At 37.6% G+C, this 19,243-nt stretch overlaps 1 pseudogene; it reads right to left on the reverse strand.

The window, feature by feature from the left end:
- Positions 1–10,365: 10,365 nt before the first annotated feature.
- On the reverse strand, positions 10,366–11,674 carry LOC122913474 (annotated as a pseudogene).
- Positions 11,675–19,243: the final 7,569 nt, after the last annotated feature.

The following is a 19,243-nucleotide window of genomic DNA, read 5'->3' on the forward strand; positions in this document are numbered from 1 at the left end:
GAGGGAACATTCCTGAACCTCATCAAATCTATCTATGAAAGACCCACAGCAAATATCATCCTCAATGGGAAAAAGCTTGCAGCCTTCCCGTTGAGATCAGGAACAAGACAAGGATGCCCACTTTCACCACTCTTGTTCAACATAGTATTAGAAGTCCTAGCAACAGCAATCAGACAACAGAGAGAAATAAAAGGTATCCAAATTGGTAATGAAGAAGTCAAACTCTCTCTCTTCGCAGATGACATGATTCTTTATATGGAAAACCCAAAAGACTCCACCCCCAAACTACTAGAACTCATACAGCAATTCAGCAGCGTGGCAGGATACAAAGTCAATGTGCAGAAATCAGTGGCTTTCTTATACACTAACAAGGAAAATACAGAAAGGGAAATTAGAGAATCGATTCCATTTACTATAGCACCAAGAACCATAAGATACCTGGGAATAAACCTAACTAAAGAGGTAAAGGATCTATACTTGAGGAACTATAGAACACTCATGAAAGAAATTGAAGAAGACACAAAAAGATGGAAGACCATTCCATGCTCTTGGATCGGAAGAATAAACATCGTTAAAATGTCTATACTGCCTAGAGCAATCTATACTTTTAATGCCATTCCGATCAAAATTCCACCGGCATTCTTCAAAGAGCTGGAGCAAATAATCCAAAAATTTGTATGGAATCAGAAGAGACCCCGAATCGCTAAGGAAACGTTGAAAAACAAAAATAAAGCTGGCGGCATCACCTTACCTGATTTCAAGCTTTATTACAAAGCTGTGATCACCAAGACAGCATGGTACTGGCATAAAAACAGACACATAGACCAGTGGAACAGAGTAGAGAGCCCTGATATGGACCCTCAACTCTATGGTCAATTAATCTTCGACAAAACAGGAAAAAATATACAGTGGAAAAAAGACAGTCTCTTCAATAAATGGTGCTGGGAAAACTGGACAGCTATATGTAGAAGAATGAAACTCGACCATTCTCTTACACCGTACACAAAGATCAACTCAAAATGGATAAAAGACCTCAACGTGAGACAGGAATCTATCAGAATCTTAGAGGAGAACATAGGCAGTAATCTCTTCGATATCAGCCACAGCAACTTCTTTCAAGATACGTCTCCAAAGGCAAAGGAAACAAAAGCGAAAATAGACTTCTGGGACTTCATCAAAATCAAAAGCTTCTGCACAGCAAAGGAAACAGTCAAAAAAACAAAGAGGCAACCCACAGAATGGGAGAAGATATTTGCAAATGACAGTACAGACAAAAGGTTGATATCCAGGATCTATAATGAACTCCTCAAACTCAACCCACACGAAACAGACAAACACATCAAAAAATGGGCAGAAGATATGAACAGACACTTCTCCAATCAAGAAATACAAATGGCTATCAGACACATGAAAAAATGCTCATCATCATTAGCCCTCAGGGAGATTCAAATTAAAACCACATTGAGATATCACCTTACACCAGTTAGAATGGCCAAAATTAACAAAACAGGAAACAACATGTGTTGGAGAGGATGTGGAGAAAGGGGAACCCTCTTCCACTGTTGGTGGGAATGCAAGTTGGTGCAGCCTCTTTGGAGAACAGTGTGGAGATTCCTCAAGAAATTAAAAATAGAGCTTCCCTACGACCCTGCAATTGCACTCCTGGGTATTTACCCCAAAGATACAGATGTCGTGAAAAGAAGGGCCATCTGTACCCCAATGTTTATAGCAGCAATGGCCACAGTCGCCAAACTATGGAAAGAACCAAGATGCCCTTCAACGGATGAATGGATAAGGAAGATGTGGTCCATATACACTATGGAGTATTATGCCTCCATCAGAAAGGATGAATACCCAACTTTTGTAGCAACATGGACGGGACTGGAAGAGATTATGCTGAGTGAAATCAGTCAAGCAGAGAGAGTCAATTATCATATGGTTTCACTCATTTGTGGAGCATAACCAATAGCATGGAGGACAAGGGGCGTTAGAGAGTAGTAGGGAATTTGGGTAAATTGGAAGGGGAGGTGAACCATGAGAGACTATGGACTCTGAAAAACAGTCTGAGGGGTTTGAAGTGGCGGGGGGGGTGGGAGGTTGGGGTACCAGGTGGTGGGTATTATAGAGGGCACAGCTTGCATGGAGCACTGGGTGTGGTGAAAAAATAATGAATACTGTTTTTCTGAAAATAAATAAATTGGGAAAAAAAATTAAAAAAAAAAAAAAAAAAAAAAAAAAAGAATAAGGAAATTCTCTTTCAGAAACAGAAAACCATCAATCAAAATCAAGACATTTAACATTAATGCAACACTATTAAGTATTCCACTTTCCGTATTCAAATTTCATCAACTGTCTCAGTGATAGTCTTTATGGCAACTAGTTTTCCACTCCATTATCTCAATTCTCTTTTATTATCCTTTTATCTGGGGAGGTTCTCAGACTTTCTTATCTTTCTTACTCAGGTATACATCACAAATACGGGTGATATCTTTAATCGCTATTATACATAGTCATGAATATTTCCATCATCATGTGACTTCAGACTCCCGAACTGCAATGTCTTTCTGAAGACTGTTCTTCACAGGAATTGCTATGCAAACTGAGAGATCGTGATCATAATAGCAGGCTCTCAGGTCCCCTCTCCCTGAATAGTCTCCAGGAAGCACATCATTTGCACGCTTGTCAGTGCCTGACTCGTGCTCCTTCTTAGGTCTGGACAGCAATTATACTTCATTCCAAAGACCCCTGGACACAGCTGGCTCTGCAGCCAACAAATAGATGCCCAAGAAATCACGTCAGAGCTGCTGGGCCACCTCCCTCACAATGGCCTCTCCATTTGGCTGTGCATTAGAATCATCCGAGAAGCTTCGAAAACCGCTGGTGCCCCATGTCAATTACACAAGACTTTCTGGAGAGGCTCAGGTAGTTACTGCTTTCTCCTCTCCTGATAGGCATGGATATAGATTTTGATTAATTCTCTTTATCACGGCCCAAACCAGTTCTGCATATAAACATTACTGAAGACGGGAATAAGTAAAAGGAATTACAACATTAACAGGTGTCCTCTGTCCATCCCATGAGGCTTTTGCAGGGTGACTCCATGTGTAGCTTCCAGCCTGCCTCCTTGTGGCAGAGAAAAGATCTTTTGTATGAAAGACATTAGAATAAATTGGCCTCCTATACATTTTATAATTTTTCACCATTCATTTCTCTTTCCAAAAAGTTCACAGATTTTTTTTTACATTTATTCATTCAACTAATACTAAAAATTAGTTAAGAAAATCAACCAAATTTTGTTTGCTGGTTTCTATCTTTGAGGTCACATTTAGAGAAGTCTACCATTCTCAGTTTATATAATTATTCATTTATTTTTTCCAGTAATCTTATTATTTCAATTTTTAATAGCTAAAATTTTGACCTATCCACAAATTGGATGATGCATGGAATGGGGTAAGAATCTAAATTCATTTCTTTTTAAAAGTAGTGTCAATTGTTACCCAAAACAGTGTTTGTCAAATTCATTTTTTTTCTCACTGATGTGGAATATCACTCTCATCATATACAAAACTCTTATACTACATAACTTACCTGTTTCTGGACTTTCTCGTTTCATTGCTTTTTCTCTTCCTCTGCCAGCATCAGGCAATTTTCATTTTAATTGTATAGTCGACTTTGTCCATTCCCTTTCTTTTTTTTTTTTTTTAGGAAAAAGTGTTAGCACTTCTTTAATACTTAATTATTGAAATTAACTCTAGAACCACTTTGGAAAGCTGGAGTCTCAATGGCAATTGTATTCTATTTGTAGATTAATATGAGAATTTACTTCTTTACACTATTATGACTTTGCACCCCAGAACGTCTGCTTAATCAAGGCTTCTTTTATGTTTCTCTCCTCATTTTGTAGTTTTCTTTAAGAAAGACTTGAGCCTTTTTGTCAGATTCACTTCTAAGTATTTCTAATTTGATTTTGGAGGAAGAAAAAGTAAAGACCTTAGTTACCCTGTTTTAATTTCTACATACGATCTTCTGCTCTTCAGCCACAGAGCTCCTACACGATGGTTTTTAAGGATTCTAAACCTTGGGGCACCTGGGTGGCTCAGTGAGATAAGCTGCTGCCTTCAGCTCAGGTCATGATCTCAGGGTCCTGGGATCGAGTCCCACATCAGGCTCTCTGCTCAGCAGGGAGCCTGCTTCCTCCTCTTTCTCTCTCTGTCTGCCTCTCTGCCTACTTGTGATCTCTCTCTGTCAAATAAATAAATAAAATCTTTTAAAAAAAAAAAGGGATTCTAAACCTTGAGGTGGGAAAAAATACTATTGCACACCAAAACACTAAAGACTTGGGCTAATAAAGTGGTATTGTGAATTTTTTCCTTCAGTAATTTCTGAATTTTCTTTATCTTATCTTCATATTTTAAAATGTATTTAAAATGTGAATGAGGAACCGGATAAAATCCAAAAATTCCCATTCTTTCCATTCATAACTTCAGTATATTATGTGTAGCTGTGGGCGTTTACATTCTCGAAGACTTTTTTTTATTAGTCATTCCAACTAGATTATAAAAGTCTTGATTTTTTTTTCCAATACCTTTTACTTTTATCTTTTATGTCACCAAGGATTATGGAAATAGTAAGTGCCTAGCGAATTCCTCCTCAGTGAGTTTATCAGGTCAGTTGAATTAGGCAAAAGATGGGGGGAGGGGAAGAACTGCAAAATGTGATGTGGCATTTCAAAATTATTTATGTGTTATCTTTTTTTTTAATTTATTTTTAATTTTCTTTCAAAAATTTTATTCATTTGAGAGAGAGAGAGAGCAAGAAAGAGCAGAGCCAGAGGGAGGGGCAGAGAGAGAAGCAGACTCCCCACTAAGTGGGGCCTCCATCCGGGGACCCTGGGATCATGATGCCTTGTTGTTGTTGTTGTTTTTTAGTGTGCTTCTTGTGTGTATGTCCACATCCCCAACTAGATGGTAAGCATCTGATGAATAGGAATTGTCTCTCATATTCCCTACTTTTATGTTCTAGTTACACAGTTTGAACACATCAGAGCCAGTTTAGTGAATGTTACTAGCTCGACTAAAAATAAAATCTCGCATGCTAAAGAACCGTATCAGCAATAAAAAATGTCAAATGCAGAACAGATAATATATTTACATTCTAAACATGCATTTTTACAGCCTTTATCCCATTTTACACGTAGCTGAAAAGGTTCCGATCCTCTTCAGGAAGGAATTTTAGCGAAGTAAGCATTGGGGTGGTGGAGGAGTGGAGGGCGGGGTAGGGGGTCCTCGTGTTTTATTACATTGTAGAGTGCCAGAAAGTAGCCAGAGTACTTATAATACACAAAAAGAAATGTGTTACCAATTAATTTAAGAAAAGTTAGATACAAATTTATGTAGATGGATCTTCTTGGTTCTTGTTCTGCAGCTGGTAAGGGAAGGTGAGGAGGGAGCAACGAGCTATTAAGCCATAAGCAACCTACTCCTTACTGATGTAACTCTTCCATTAAAGTAGTTTTGCTTTTTAATGTGTTGAGATGTTATAGATTCAATTTTCTTGTAATTACTTCCCCCATTCTCATGAATAATCAAGTTAGCGGTTCGTAACCTAGAACTGTGTAAACTCAGAATGTCATTAAAAAGCAGAGCCTTTGTTCCGAAACACCACAAGATGGTGATGTTGATCCATTTAAAATGTCTTTAAACCATGCAGGGCAGGCACATACTTGTACATGCACACACAGAACTTTCTCCAGAAGGCTTGTGTTTTCTTGTGTTGTCATAAAATTAAGATTTCAAGTTCATCCATGTTTCCAAATGAATCATGTAGAATCAAAACCACTTATAAAATAAAAAGTATTAGAGTGATTCCTACTGTGAGTCGTATCTTTCTCTCTGCTGGCTGTATGCATTTGTCTTTTGTATGGAGCTTTGGAGTGTGTGTGTGTGTGTGTGTGTGTGTGTGTGGTGTTTATCTTCCTGATGTCTATTATCTTCCCTCTTCCTCTGTTGCTCCAAATGTATGCCTCCCCTCTGGTGAGTCTATGTGTCACTATAATTGTCTCCCCCATTAACTTGTGACTAATAATGTGATTGAAACCTCAGTGCCAAATAAATGTGCCTGTGCATTCATTTTGTGAACAGGTTGGTATGCCATATTTTCTATTTCTATTCTTCATCTCTTCTGCTTTTTCATTAAAAAATATTAATACAGCAGTGGAATCCGGGTAGTCCATAACTATGATTAAAAAAAAAATTTTCTTTCCCCTTTTCTTTGGCTCTCCTTTCTCCTTCTACTTCTTTCCATAATATTCACTACATGTTTGGTTTTTTTTTAAATTAGTTATCATCAAACTGAATTAGGAAATAGGAAAATACCTTACATGTTTTATATGTTCCCGTGTGTGTGGAAGGGAACTGTTCATGGATCTTTCATTCTTTTTTCCTTTCTCTTTCTTTCTACTCCTCTGGAGGCCCTGTACTTGATTTAAGAAGGGTCCCCCTATTCAATTGATGTGTGTGGTTTGTGGACATTGACTCCAATAGAAAAGGAAAAAAGAATCTCATTTTGATCCACTATATCGGTCAGAAGTTATTGTCTATAGAGTGAATTGGTTTTCTCTAAAATGTTTCTACAAGAGGTTTGGCTACCTATTGATTGAATGTTTATATTTTAATCTAACATGGAGTTATATTGCCTGATTCCACTATCATATTCATGAACTAATAAAATGTTTTTCTCTTTAAAAAGTAGCTGTGTCTTTCTCACCACTCCTTTTCAATACCATACTGTAAGTCTCATGAACACAATAAAACAAGAAGGAAGTAAAGCATACGGTTTGGGTATGAAGAAATAAAACTGGCTTTACTCACAAGTGACATGATTACTTATGCACAGAATCTGAAAGAACTGACCAAAAAAAATTTCTTAGAACCAACTAGCAAATGTTTCTAGAAGACTGCAGGATACAGGGTTAATATACAAAAACCAATTTCTTTCCTATATACCAGCAATGAATAACTGAAATTTGAAATTAGAAACACAACACCATTTACATTCAAACCAACCCCAGCAATTAAATATTTATGTATAAGCACAGAAGAACAGGTACAAAATGTGTATGAGGAAAACTGTAAAACTCAGATGAAAAAAATCAAAAAAGGTCTAAAGAAATGGAATGATGTTCATTGTTCAAGGATAGGAAGATTCAATATCATCAAGATGCCGGTTCTCCCCAACTTGATCAATAGATTCAATGAAATAACAAATAATATTCCAGCAAGTTACTTTGTGGATACTGACAAACTGATTCTACAGTTTATACAAGAGGCAAAAGAATCCGAATAGCCAGCACAATTTTGAAATTGAAGAACAGTAAGAGAATTAACGCCACTTGGCCTTACTATAAGTCTATAGTTATCAGAACAGTGTGGGATTGGTAAGAGCATAGACGGATAGGTTAATGAAATAACATAGTGAACCCAGAAATAGACTGGTGCAAATATAGTCAACCTACCTCAGACAAAGGAGCAAAGACAGTTAAATACACACAGGACACTCTTCAACAAACGGTGCTGCATCTACTGGACATACACATGCAAAAAATAATCTAGACATGGGACTCACATCCTATGCAAAAATTAACCCCAAATCCTTTATGGACCCAAATGTAATATCCAAAACTATAAAGCTTCTAGAAGATAATACTGTAGGAAATCTAGGTGCCCTTGGGTTTGGTGAAGGCTTTTTTAGACTCAACCCCAAAAGTATGAGCCACCAAAGCAAGCATTAGTCATTTTGACTTCATTAAAATTAAAAAGTTCAGCTCTGAAAAAGACACTGTTAAGAAATGAAAAGCTACAGAAAATGTTTATGAAACACAAATCTGATAAAAGATGTGTATACAAAGCATACCAAGAACACTTAAAACCCAACTGTAAGAAAACAAATAGCTCAATTAAAAAATGAGTAAAATATCTAAACATGCAGCTCACCAAGTAAAATATCTAGAGGACAAATAAGCATACGAAAAGATGCTCGTCAAATATCATCAGGAAATTGAAAATCTTAAAAAATGAGACTACTGCATACCTATTAGAATGCCTAAAACCAAAACACCGCAGGTGTAGAGCAACAGGAACTCTCATGGCTGATAGAATGCAGAATGGTACAGCCACTTTGGAAAACAGTTTGATGGTTTCATACAAGGCTAACCATAGTCTTACCATATGATTCAGCAGTTGTACTCCTAGATGTTTACCTAAATGAATTGAAATGTTATGTCCAGGGGCACCTGGGTGGCTCAATGGGTTAAGCCGCTGCCTTTGGGGATCTCAGGGTCCTGGGATCAAGCCCCGCATCGGACTCTCTGCTCAGCAGGGAGCCCGCTTCCCCTTCTCTCTCTGCCTGCCTCTCTGCCTACTTGTGATCTCTCTCTCTCTGTAAAATAAATAAATAAAATCTTTAAAAAAAAAGAAAGAAAGAAAGAAAGAAAGAAATGTTATGTCCACACAAAAACCTGTGTAAAAAGGTTAATAGAAGGTGTATTCATAATTGCCCCAAACTGAAAGGAATCAAGATGTCCTTTAACAGGGGAATGTATAAACTGTGGTATATCCATACAATAGAATACTCTTCAGTCCTAAGAAGAAATAAGCTATCAGGGCATCTGGGTGGCTCAGATGACTAAGAGTCTGCCTTTGCCTCAGGTCATGATCTCAACGTCCTGGAATCTAGCTCCAAATTGAGCTCCCAGCTCAGCGGGGAGTCTGCTTCTCCCTCTACTTCTGCCTCTCCCCCTACTTGTGCTCTCTGTCTCTCTTTCAAATGAATAAATAAAATCTTAAAAGAAAAAAAAAAGGAAGAAGAAGAAGTGAGCTATCAAACCATGGAAAGACATGGAGCAACATTAGATGCATATTGCTAAGTAAATAAGCAAGTCTGCAAATGCTACAGTGTATGATTGCAACTATCTTACATTTTTGAAAAGCCTAAATGATAGAGAGTAAGAAGATTAGTGTTTGCCAGGAGTTCATAGAGATCAAGGAAAAGAGGGAGTGATTAAGAGATGGAACACCAAGGGCACCTGGGTAGCTCAGTCGGTTGAGTGTCGGACTCTTCATTTTGGCTCAGGTCATGATCTCAGGTGTGTGAGATAGAGTCCCATGGGTGAGCCCCTCTTCGAGCCCTTAGCCAGACTCTGTGCTCAGTAGGAAGGCTGCTTGAGATTCTTCCCCACTTTCCCACCGATTCTTTCCCCCTCCCCCTCTCAAATAAGTAAATCTTTAAAGAGCGAGAGAGAGAGAAGGAGAGGGATGGAACACCAAACCTGGGGGCAATAAAACAATTCTTTATGACACCGTGATGGTGGATACATGGTGTTATGCATTTGTCAAAACACTCAGAATGGTAGAGTGAATCCTGTTCAACTGTGGACCTTAGTTGATCACAATGTATCATTATCGGTTCATTGATTATAACTAATGTACCACACTAAAGGGAGATATTAATAATTGGATAAACTTCAAGTAAGGGTGCAGTAGAGAAAAAGGTTTTTGAGAACTCTGTACATTCTGCATAATTTTTCTATAAGCCTTAAACTGCTCTAAAAATAAGATCTATTAACTTAAAAAAGAACAAACAGGTAACCTTTTACATCCCATACTTTTTTTTTACCACTATCTTTTTTATTCTCTTTCATCATTCAGGTTTGTTCAGAACATTAAAATAAGAATGAAGGGGGAAAGAATCACATTTTTCTTTAACGATTTTATTTATTTATTTGACAGACAGAGATCACAAGTAGGCAGAGACGCAGGCAGAGAGAGAGAGGGAGAAGCAGGCTCCCTGCTGAGCAGAGAGCCCAATGCGGGGCTCATTCCCAGGACCCTGGGATCATGACCTGAGCCGAAAGCAGAGGCTTTAACCCACTGAGCCACCCAGGCACCCCAACAATCACATTTTTTAAAACACAATCTGTCCAAAGTATATGATAATATATGAAACCGTATCATACCTCTTAGGGGAAAAAAATCATCCAAAAATTATTTTGTAATTAAGATTAAAGATTAAGACAAACTTCCATGTAAGCCATGTAATGTTTAAGGGCAAGTGTTTTTGTTCCAATAATTTTATAGAAATGAGAGAATGATGTGTTTGATTTGAAATATTCAAATCCTTGGGGCGCCTGGGTGGCTCAGTGGGTTAAGCTGCTGCCTTCGGCTCAGATCATGATCTCAGGGTCCTGGGATCGAGTCCCACATCGGGCTCTCTGCTCAGCAGGGAGCCTGCTTCCCTCTCTCTCTCTCTGCCTGCCTCTCCATCTACTTGTGATTTCTCTCTGTCAAATAAATAAAATCTTTGAAATATTCAAATCCTCAAAGGTTTCTGCACTAACATTTGAATAAAAACTAACACGCTGGCATAGTTTCCATGGCTTTCAGTTTCCCATTGGATTTCAGAAATTCAGGGATGATCTTTGCCTGAGCTCCTTCCATTATTGCAATGGCCTTTGGGGCTTTCTCTTAGGCAGCTTTAGTTCCCAGGCCTCTATACACACAGCCTTCCTAGCTTCAAGCACAGAGAGGCCATATTGAGAGGACCCAGAGGAAAATGCTTGCAGTAGGGTTTAATGATTTTCTGTCCCTATTGCAGGGCTCCTTCCCAGTCCCACACATACGAGCAGACACCTGTGGCCTGGTATATAACATGCAGCATGTACACATTGCTGTCCTCAAACCCAGAACTCATCTTCTCCTGGCTAAGCTCACAGATCTTCAGCAGCTCACGAGGGGATCTGTAGTGCTTGGCCCTCTGGAACTCCTCGATGACATCGAGCACATATCTGACCATGTCATGGATAGTTTCTGCCTTTGGGGGAAATCGCTGAGCTTCTGGATTTCCACCTTGGTCTTATCCTTGTCTTTGAGTACAATCCTGGCATGGGCAGGTAAAGATGTAAGAATCTCTTAACTGCTCTTAACTGTCTTCTGTTGGGTACAGGAGGTCAGCGTACATGGTAAAACAAAAACAAAAACAAAAACCTCTTCTCCTGGGTTGATACCCTGGTACACTCTTTCTTCCGCTAGGGTTCCCTTTGTAGGTCACAAAGATGTTGGGGCAACAACTCTGATTCATTGGCACAATCTCAGGAAACACTGCAGATCCCAAAGGAGAAAGCGTGTCATCTTCCACTGTGAAGTAACTGCAGTTACCCTGTGCAGAGAATACCAAGAAGCCATCACTGCCAAAGTGATGAAGAGCAACAATGTCACTCAGAATCAAGTCCTTCTTCTCATTGATTTATCCGGATGTGATGCAAACTCCTTCACAGCTAACAATTTCTCTGAAGGGGTCTTCTCTGGGTAGATTGTCTGATTGGCCAGAATCCTTGCAGTTAGTCTACAGTCTCTGAAAGATGACAGTTTACCCCAAAAACAACATTCCAGCTTGTGCCTGGGCCAACTCCACATTGCAGTAAAATGCCTGCTCAGATGTTCTACATCTAGACAATCCTTTTCCTGGTGAAGCAGGACTCTCAGTGGTTGCCCTTCTCCTTGACCATGAGCACAAAGGCATATGTCTGACAGAGAGCAGTCCCCCACATGGAAGCTTGTCCTCCCTGTCACTTGCCTGGGCAGCAGCAGGTCTCCAGGCCACCATTGTCTGCAGCTGTCATGACCACAGCAGGTGGGACTGATGCTGGGTGGGATTGGCAGGGCAGGTGCTGAGGGGCGCCTGGCCCCTCCCTGCTGGGAGCCACGGCTTCCCAGGATAGCTGTTATTGAAGAAGTGTCCCCCAGAGCTGCGGAGGCCCGGGGTGGGGGTTGGGGGCGAACTGTAATACTTTTCAATGGCTAATCAGAGTAGTTGTGTGAAATCAGCTGGAGAGCTATTATAGCATTTTTAGTTTCAAAGGAGACTGAATAAAGTGCATACCTCTAGATGGTCTAGTTGTCTAATAATATACTTACTACATTTTAAGAGATTTTTTTTAAAAGATTTTATTTATCTATTTGACAGACAAAGATCACAAATAGGCAGAGAGGCAGGCAGAGAGAGAGGAGGAAGCAGGCTCCCTGATAAGCAGAGAGCCCGATGCAGGGCTCAATCCCAGGACCTGAGATCATGACCTGAGCTGAAGGCAGAGGCTTTAACCCACTGAGCCACCCAGGTGCCCCATTTTAAGAGATTTCAACTAGACCTTTTCATTAACTATGGGGTCCAATATCCTTTTGTGAGATGTGGAAAATGCTAGTGAACATGATCTTAATATTGAAAATATATTTATGACCCTGATTCCTTGACAAGGGCTATCTCAATTAGCCTTATGCATATACTTTTTAAATCTGTCTAATAAATGATGGAATGAATGAATGAATGTATATGTGGGTTGTAAAACCATGACTTAGTCCTTTCTATTGATTTCTAGTTTTCATCTACAGCAAATAAATGAAGTGTGTGATATTCCTTATTCCTCCCCTTGACTCCGATGAGTAAAAGAGAATCATAAGCCTCAACTACAAATTCTTTAATGCACCTTGACTAAAAATTTTAATAGGAGTCAGAAGATGTATATCTTAATATTTGAATTAGAAATTCCAATGGAAATCTATTATCATAGATGTTTTAAGAATGTAAGTCTCACAACAAACCATTACATGTTAATTAGATAAAAGAGAGGTTTGGTAACTATTTATATGAATTATCATAAATACTAATCAATGCTTATTTATGCCATCACAATTTGAGGTTGGCCTCTGTATCTGTTTCTTAAAAATGGCAAAAAAAAAAAAAACTGCTGGTAATGAAATTGTTTGATAACAAATCCAAAAATTGTTTCATAAAACTGAACTTAGAAATGTGTTTTAGGAAATTACATTTGTTAGAAAACTTATTGTAGAAGACTGTTAAGCACATAAATTGCAATCTATGTTGACATAGGGCATTATTTTTATCTTAGTAATAGTTTATGATCTCAGTGAGATAGCTCAAATTAACTAAAGATTATGTAGATTTTCTTAAAATTAGAGAAATAGCTCAATGTCATCCTTAGTTGTAAAAATTAATTTTATAGGTAAAAAGAAAATGTTTATAAGTTTAAAATTCAAAACCTCAATCTACCTAAATTGTTGGGTATGCTGATCTAGATGGAAAATGGCCTTACCTTGAAAACACAGAGTTGAGATTTATAAAACTTTAGACTAGTGAGAGAAACCACATCTGGGACAAGACTACTCAGGGATTATATTCAGGGACTATTCAGGGATTATGAGAGGAGCAGGGTAGAGGAGCAACACAGAATGCTAAGAAATACCTTCCATTTCAATAGGAAGAGGAGTCTATGAAGGAAAATTAGAACAGCCAGGTTAGTGTTATTGAAACATTTATGAACTTCCACTATAATTTCCCCCATCTTACTATATCCACCTTCCTCTTATCTATTATAATTGCAAACAACAACAAGTGAGAATTGGTATTCTAGGAACACAGATTCTCTTATCTACAAAGGTTATATGGTACATAGTTAATAACAGCAAATAGAAAATAAGCACAATACGCCAGTCTTTTTCTATCATCTCTTACTACCTGCTTAACCTTAGGTAAGTTAGTAAGCCTCTCTATGCCTGTTTCCTCTTCATAAAAGAGATACTATAACATACACTACCTGCATGATATCACAATATGGTTGTGAAGAATAAACAGTATCCATGTAAATAATTTTTTATTTTTTTAAAGATTTTATTTATTTATAAATAAACACAGAGAGAGAGATCACAAGTAGGCAGAGAGGCAGGCCGAGGGAGAGGGGAAGCAGACTCCCCGCTGAGCAGAGAACCCCATGCAGGGATCGATCCCAGGACCCTGAGATCATGACCAGAGCTAAAGGCAGAGGCTTAAACCCACTGAGCCACCCAAGCGCCCCCATGTAAATCATTTAGAAGGATGATTTGCATGTGGTAGATGCTCAGTGAATGATATCTATTATTATTGTCATCGTAGTGTAATTAGTAATTTTAAATAGACAATAGAGGAAAAGGTCAATCTGTTGTCCAAAGTGCCAGAAACAACGACAAATCCCTGTGAATTTCAATTTAAAAAGTTATTGAAAGAGAAGCATATTATCTGTTGCATTATGTTTGTTGTCTAATTCTTTCTGGATTTCCCTTAAATTTTTTTTAGATTCTATAATTGGGTATATTTTGATGGCAAAATGTAGTTCCTTTGAAACTAGAGAAGTCAAAGAAAAGACTCATCTTACAAAACTCACCATACCTATTGTAAAAGCTAGACCCTTAAGGGTTAAAGACAGTGTCTGGTATGTAGAAGCACTGAGTAGATATTGACTGAACATGTACATGAAAGCTTCTGAATAAGTATTTTTATTCCTGTTTGGGAATTTGATCAGTGCCCTCCCTACAACTCTTCAATGTGAGTGAATCATGGAACCTCAGGATTGAAAAGGGCACCTCATCCAACAATCAGTATAGCGACTGGACCACTTCACTAACAGCTTAGAGATCTGGCAGCCAATCAAAAGTTTAGCTCTACTAGTGATAGAAAACTGTAAACATCTGGGGAACTTCACTATATCTAGAGACAATCCTAACACCAAGTTAGGCCTTGTACTGAGCTACAAACGTGTTCCCTCTTGTTAGCTGGTCCATAGTGAAATAAAATAATTTGTTGTGTGCAACCATGGGTTAAGAGCAATAAATAGCTGTTTCTTGCTAAATCTCTAGAACTTAGAGCAATTTCTGGCACATGTAAGTTTTCTGTAAATATTCACTATTATGCTGTTAATGTACACTTCATTAATTACTGGTTGATATTAAACTATTCATAGCCTTTTCTACATTGGCTCCCACAAACCACATTTGTCTCCATCCTACACATTTTGTTTGAACAGATGTGGATGAAAGGATACCAGTCACCTTTAATAAACTTTATTTCATTAGATAATAGAATTTATCAGTCATTCACGCTTGGATTTTTTTTTCCATTAGTACATTTTTTAAAATGCTATTAAATGCTACAGATTAGGAAAAGGTGCCCTAATCCGGTAAACAGAAAATAAATGTAATGAATGTGTACTTGTATCTTGAAGCTTTTGTGTGTGCTTTTAAAAATGTTATGTAACTTTGTATATTGTTATGAACTAACAATAAGTACGTTGGAGCCTTGAAAATTAATTTTGTTTTTAGAATACATATAGGGCTTTTTGCCAACCCAAATCAGGTTTAACCTAATTATATCCTAATTAGGCTAATTCATAAGAATGATTACAATAGCTTGAGTAGAAGGCAACTCTGTCAAGCTACAGAGTATATGATTGATGTTAACGCATCTATCTGTAAAAATTTTAAAAGAACTCATCAAAGACCAAGCATCTTTGCAATTCAAGAAACATCCATTACACTGGGAGAGATGTTATGAAAATTCAGTTAAACAAAACTCCCAGATTGGATATTTTAATACTTTTAGAATATAATCATTATTGAACATCTTTCTTTAATGACTTTCATTTGTATTTGATTATTTTTTTCTGTTTTAAAGCCACCAAATCATCCCTAGGTAATATAAAATATGTATTGTACATAAACATCTTAACTGTGTGTCAACAAGAATATTTGTACCATGTATTTATATAAATCAATGAATAAATGTTATATACTACATGCATTCCTAAATGATATCCTTAAAATAATTCTGGTTTTTAAAACTAATTTGAATGCTACTCATCAAAAATCATCAGTCTTGCTAAGCATGTCTTTGTCATCTCTCACTGATCGATGTAGTAGGGCAACCTAAAATATGAGTCATTTTTCTAACATACAAAATACATAAGGATTTAATTTCAAGTTCATGATTACACAAATCTGCAAGAGGAAATTAGGGGATGATTATTTAATTTTTTGGTTTTGAAGTAGGTAAATATTCATAGGTAGATAAATATTTGAGATGAATGAATAAATGAACAAATGAATAAATGATAAAGGGTTAGTCCCCATATCATACAACAAGAGAGAGCAGCATAGTACATTGAAAAAGGAATGCCAGAGCCTGATTGTATACATTGACTCAACACACTGTGAATACCTAAAGTTGCAAATCTTGACTTGTTATCCCTTCCTTCAACCACAAACTCCTACTCTTTCAATTACCACTCTCCCACTCTTCTCTTCACTTCTGATGCCTCCAATCCTTTAATCCTTCCATTGACAATGTAAAAACTAGCATTCGTTCCCAAACTGCTGTACATTATTTTATTTATTCCTCTTAACAATCATATTATTATCCCCATTTTAGAGCTGAGACTTAGAGACTCGCCCAAGATCACCCTACTAAGATTTCTGATATCAGGATAAATGGAGACATTAGATGTTTTATTCTCATCTTATATCAATCACACACACTAGAGAAAAAAAAATAAAATTTTAAAAGAATTATAGCCATCCTAAAAACAAGAAGATAAACTTTTGGAGAACCATATGTTCATCTCAAATGTGTGGCATCAAATCAGTCATCAGGAAGCAGGCTTCAGGGAGATAACTACCACAGGCTGTGTAATTTGGTATAGTGGTAGAAACATTTTATAATTATTACTTTCAGAAACTCGGAAAGCAAACTAAGTACTTGTGATCTTGTAGCTCTACAGCAATGGTTCTTAAGACTTGGCCCCCTGGAAGACATCTGGCAGTGACTGAAGACAAAATTGAACTGAAAATTTCAGTTACTTTTCAAGACCAACTCAACTGTTATGACTCCACTCCTGCTATCAGATTACACTACTTTATGTCACTCATATCAGAATTAGTGTTTTCTTTACATTCCATCAGCATTGTAACATTTAATTCACTCCTTTTTATACATGTCTCTATTATAAATCTCTTGAAGCAGATGTCTTTATCCATGTATCTCATACATTGCATATGTCTTACACAAAGTATACAATTAATGTTTGCTGAGTACACATTTGTTGAATGTCTACTACTCTGCAAAGACAGAGCCTTGATTTCATAATCCAGTATTAAGAGACACAGGTCACACAAATCTCTTCACAATATATTACAAGTCTTACAGACTCCAAAGTCTTACAGACCCTAGTTTTCGATTAGGTAATCCCAGTGACCAGTACCCTCTGGGCATTCTTTCACACACAACTTCTAATTGCATGAACCTAATTATTGCGTGAAGTTGCCAAGTGCCTAAAAATGTGGAAAACAGAGTACGTTTCTAAGGACTATAGTTGGTGTAAAGAGTATAAAAGGTGGTCTTTTAAGGAGTTTAGGGGTTGGAACATGACCAACTGAATTTTAGTTGAGTAACAAGGAAACCAAAAACAGAAATCCTATGGCTGCCTGTGGGAAGGAATGATCAGAGGCAAAGGCATGTATGTACATCAGAAAAGGTCAACTAAGAAAGAGAACAGAAATAAGAAATAGGTAATTATCTGTTTTGCTATTTTAGACCAAGGAAGATAAGCTTAATATGACATTCAATTAAAAAAACACTGTAACTCCTTCGCCCATCTAGGTAACTCTGACATCAGAATGCTTAATGGAGAGTCTACTACAGAGGGGAAGAAAAACAACAATTTTAATTTCTCTTCCAAAGTAAATCCTGCTTCTTAATTGAATATATAAATTTGGACTTCTGAAAATAGTGACTGGAGGTAGACTTGAGGTCCTAAACATGCAGGCAATGGAAATGGATGAAGTCACTTAGGATAAGTAAAAAACAAGAACAAAGAAAAGCTTAAAATGTAAATGGTATATAAAATACAAGACAGCAAAGGAAAGAATAAGCAAAATAAATCATGATGGTTTCCTCACATAGTCCCTATCACATTGCGTTGGCTGTTATCATACGAGTTTACAATTGAACACATGGCACTTTTTCCTCTCCAAATGTCATTTTTCTACCTTAATTTCAAGATCCTTAAGGACAAGAACCACTCTTCCTCTTCATTTTCCTAAACACACCATTTCCAGGAGTCATGCATATAGTAAGGCCCAACCAATTTTTGATTCACTGAATTTAAACCTGGCAAAGAATTCCACTTCCCTCACCATTCCCAATGAGTCCTAATCTCTCATCACAAGTTAGTTCCTAATTTCCTGTATCAATAACTGCAGGTAAACTGCTCTCACAGTATTCTTGGCTGCTAGGAATATGGGTTTAAAGAAACATCCTAATGTACAGGTGGGTTTTCTGAGAGCTGTTCTATTGAGGCTCATCAATGGGGAAACCTGGCAAGCCTGATGAGAAAACTAAGTTTGTGGCTATTTTTAAAAAAATTTTATTTACTTATTTGAGATAGAAAGAGCATTAGCGCAAGAAACAGCATGAGCAGGGGGCCTGATGTGGGGCTCAATCCCAGGACTCAGGGATCACAACCCCGAACCCAAGGCAGAAGCTTAACCAACTGAGCCACCCAGGCACCCCTGTGGCTAATTTCTTAAGGAGAAATCCAAAGCCAAACACAGCCTCTGGTGGGACATTAAAGGAATAGGAATTGGGAACTAAGGATTTATGACTTTGGGGCCGACACACTACCCAAATAGCTTCTGTCATCATCCACTAACCATTTCCAACTACTGACCAAATGCATTTAACTTGGCACTTACTTTTAAACATTCTGTAAGAAAGAAGAAAAGCAGAGATTTCAGGGACTATCTATGAATGAGCAGCACATACTAGTAAACCTGGGACTATGATGGTGAAACACACATCATTATAAAATTAACCTCACCTGCAGCCACTAGTAAACCTGGGACTATGATGGTGAAACACACATCATTATAAAATTAACCTCACCGGCAGCCCACATGTTCCTTTTTTCTTCTCTAACCAACTCTTCTTCTATTTCAACCTATCCTTCCTTCTCTTCTCCATAGTATGTTTTTTTTTCTTTTCTCTTGATCTATATGGATCTGAGTGTACACAGACTTATGTGGTTTTGATAGCCGCAGTTTTCAGTATCTTTGGTCTAGCAAGACTTTCTTGTTGGTACAATACTGTGCTAATTCCTCAAAAGTCTTTGAGATTGTCTCTTAAACTAAAGAGAAATATTAGCATGAACTATTTTCCCAATAGTTTTAAATTGTTTTCCTCACTGAGCATGGCTAACCAGAAATCAAAAGACAGATGATCCAAGTTTTGAATGTTTTTAGGATGGGGATAAAAAGAAATCAACTACAGGGTAATGAAAGAGGAAGACTAACCTCATAAAAGCGTACAGGAA

This window comes from Neovison vison, chromosome 7 (assembly GCF_020171115.1).
Source record: "Neovison vison isolate M4711 chromosome 7, ASM_NN_V1, whole genome shotgun sequence".
NCBI lineage: Eukaryota > Metazoa > Chordata > Mammalia > Carnivora > Mustelidae > Neogale > Neogale vison.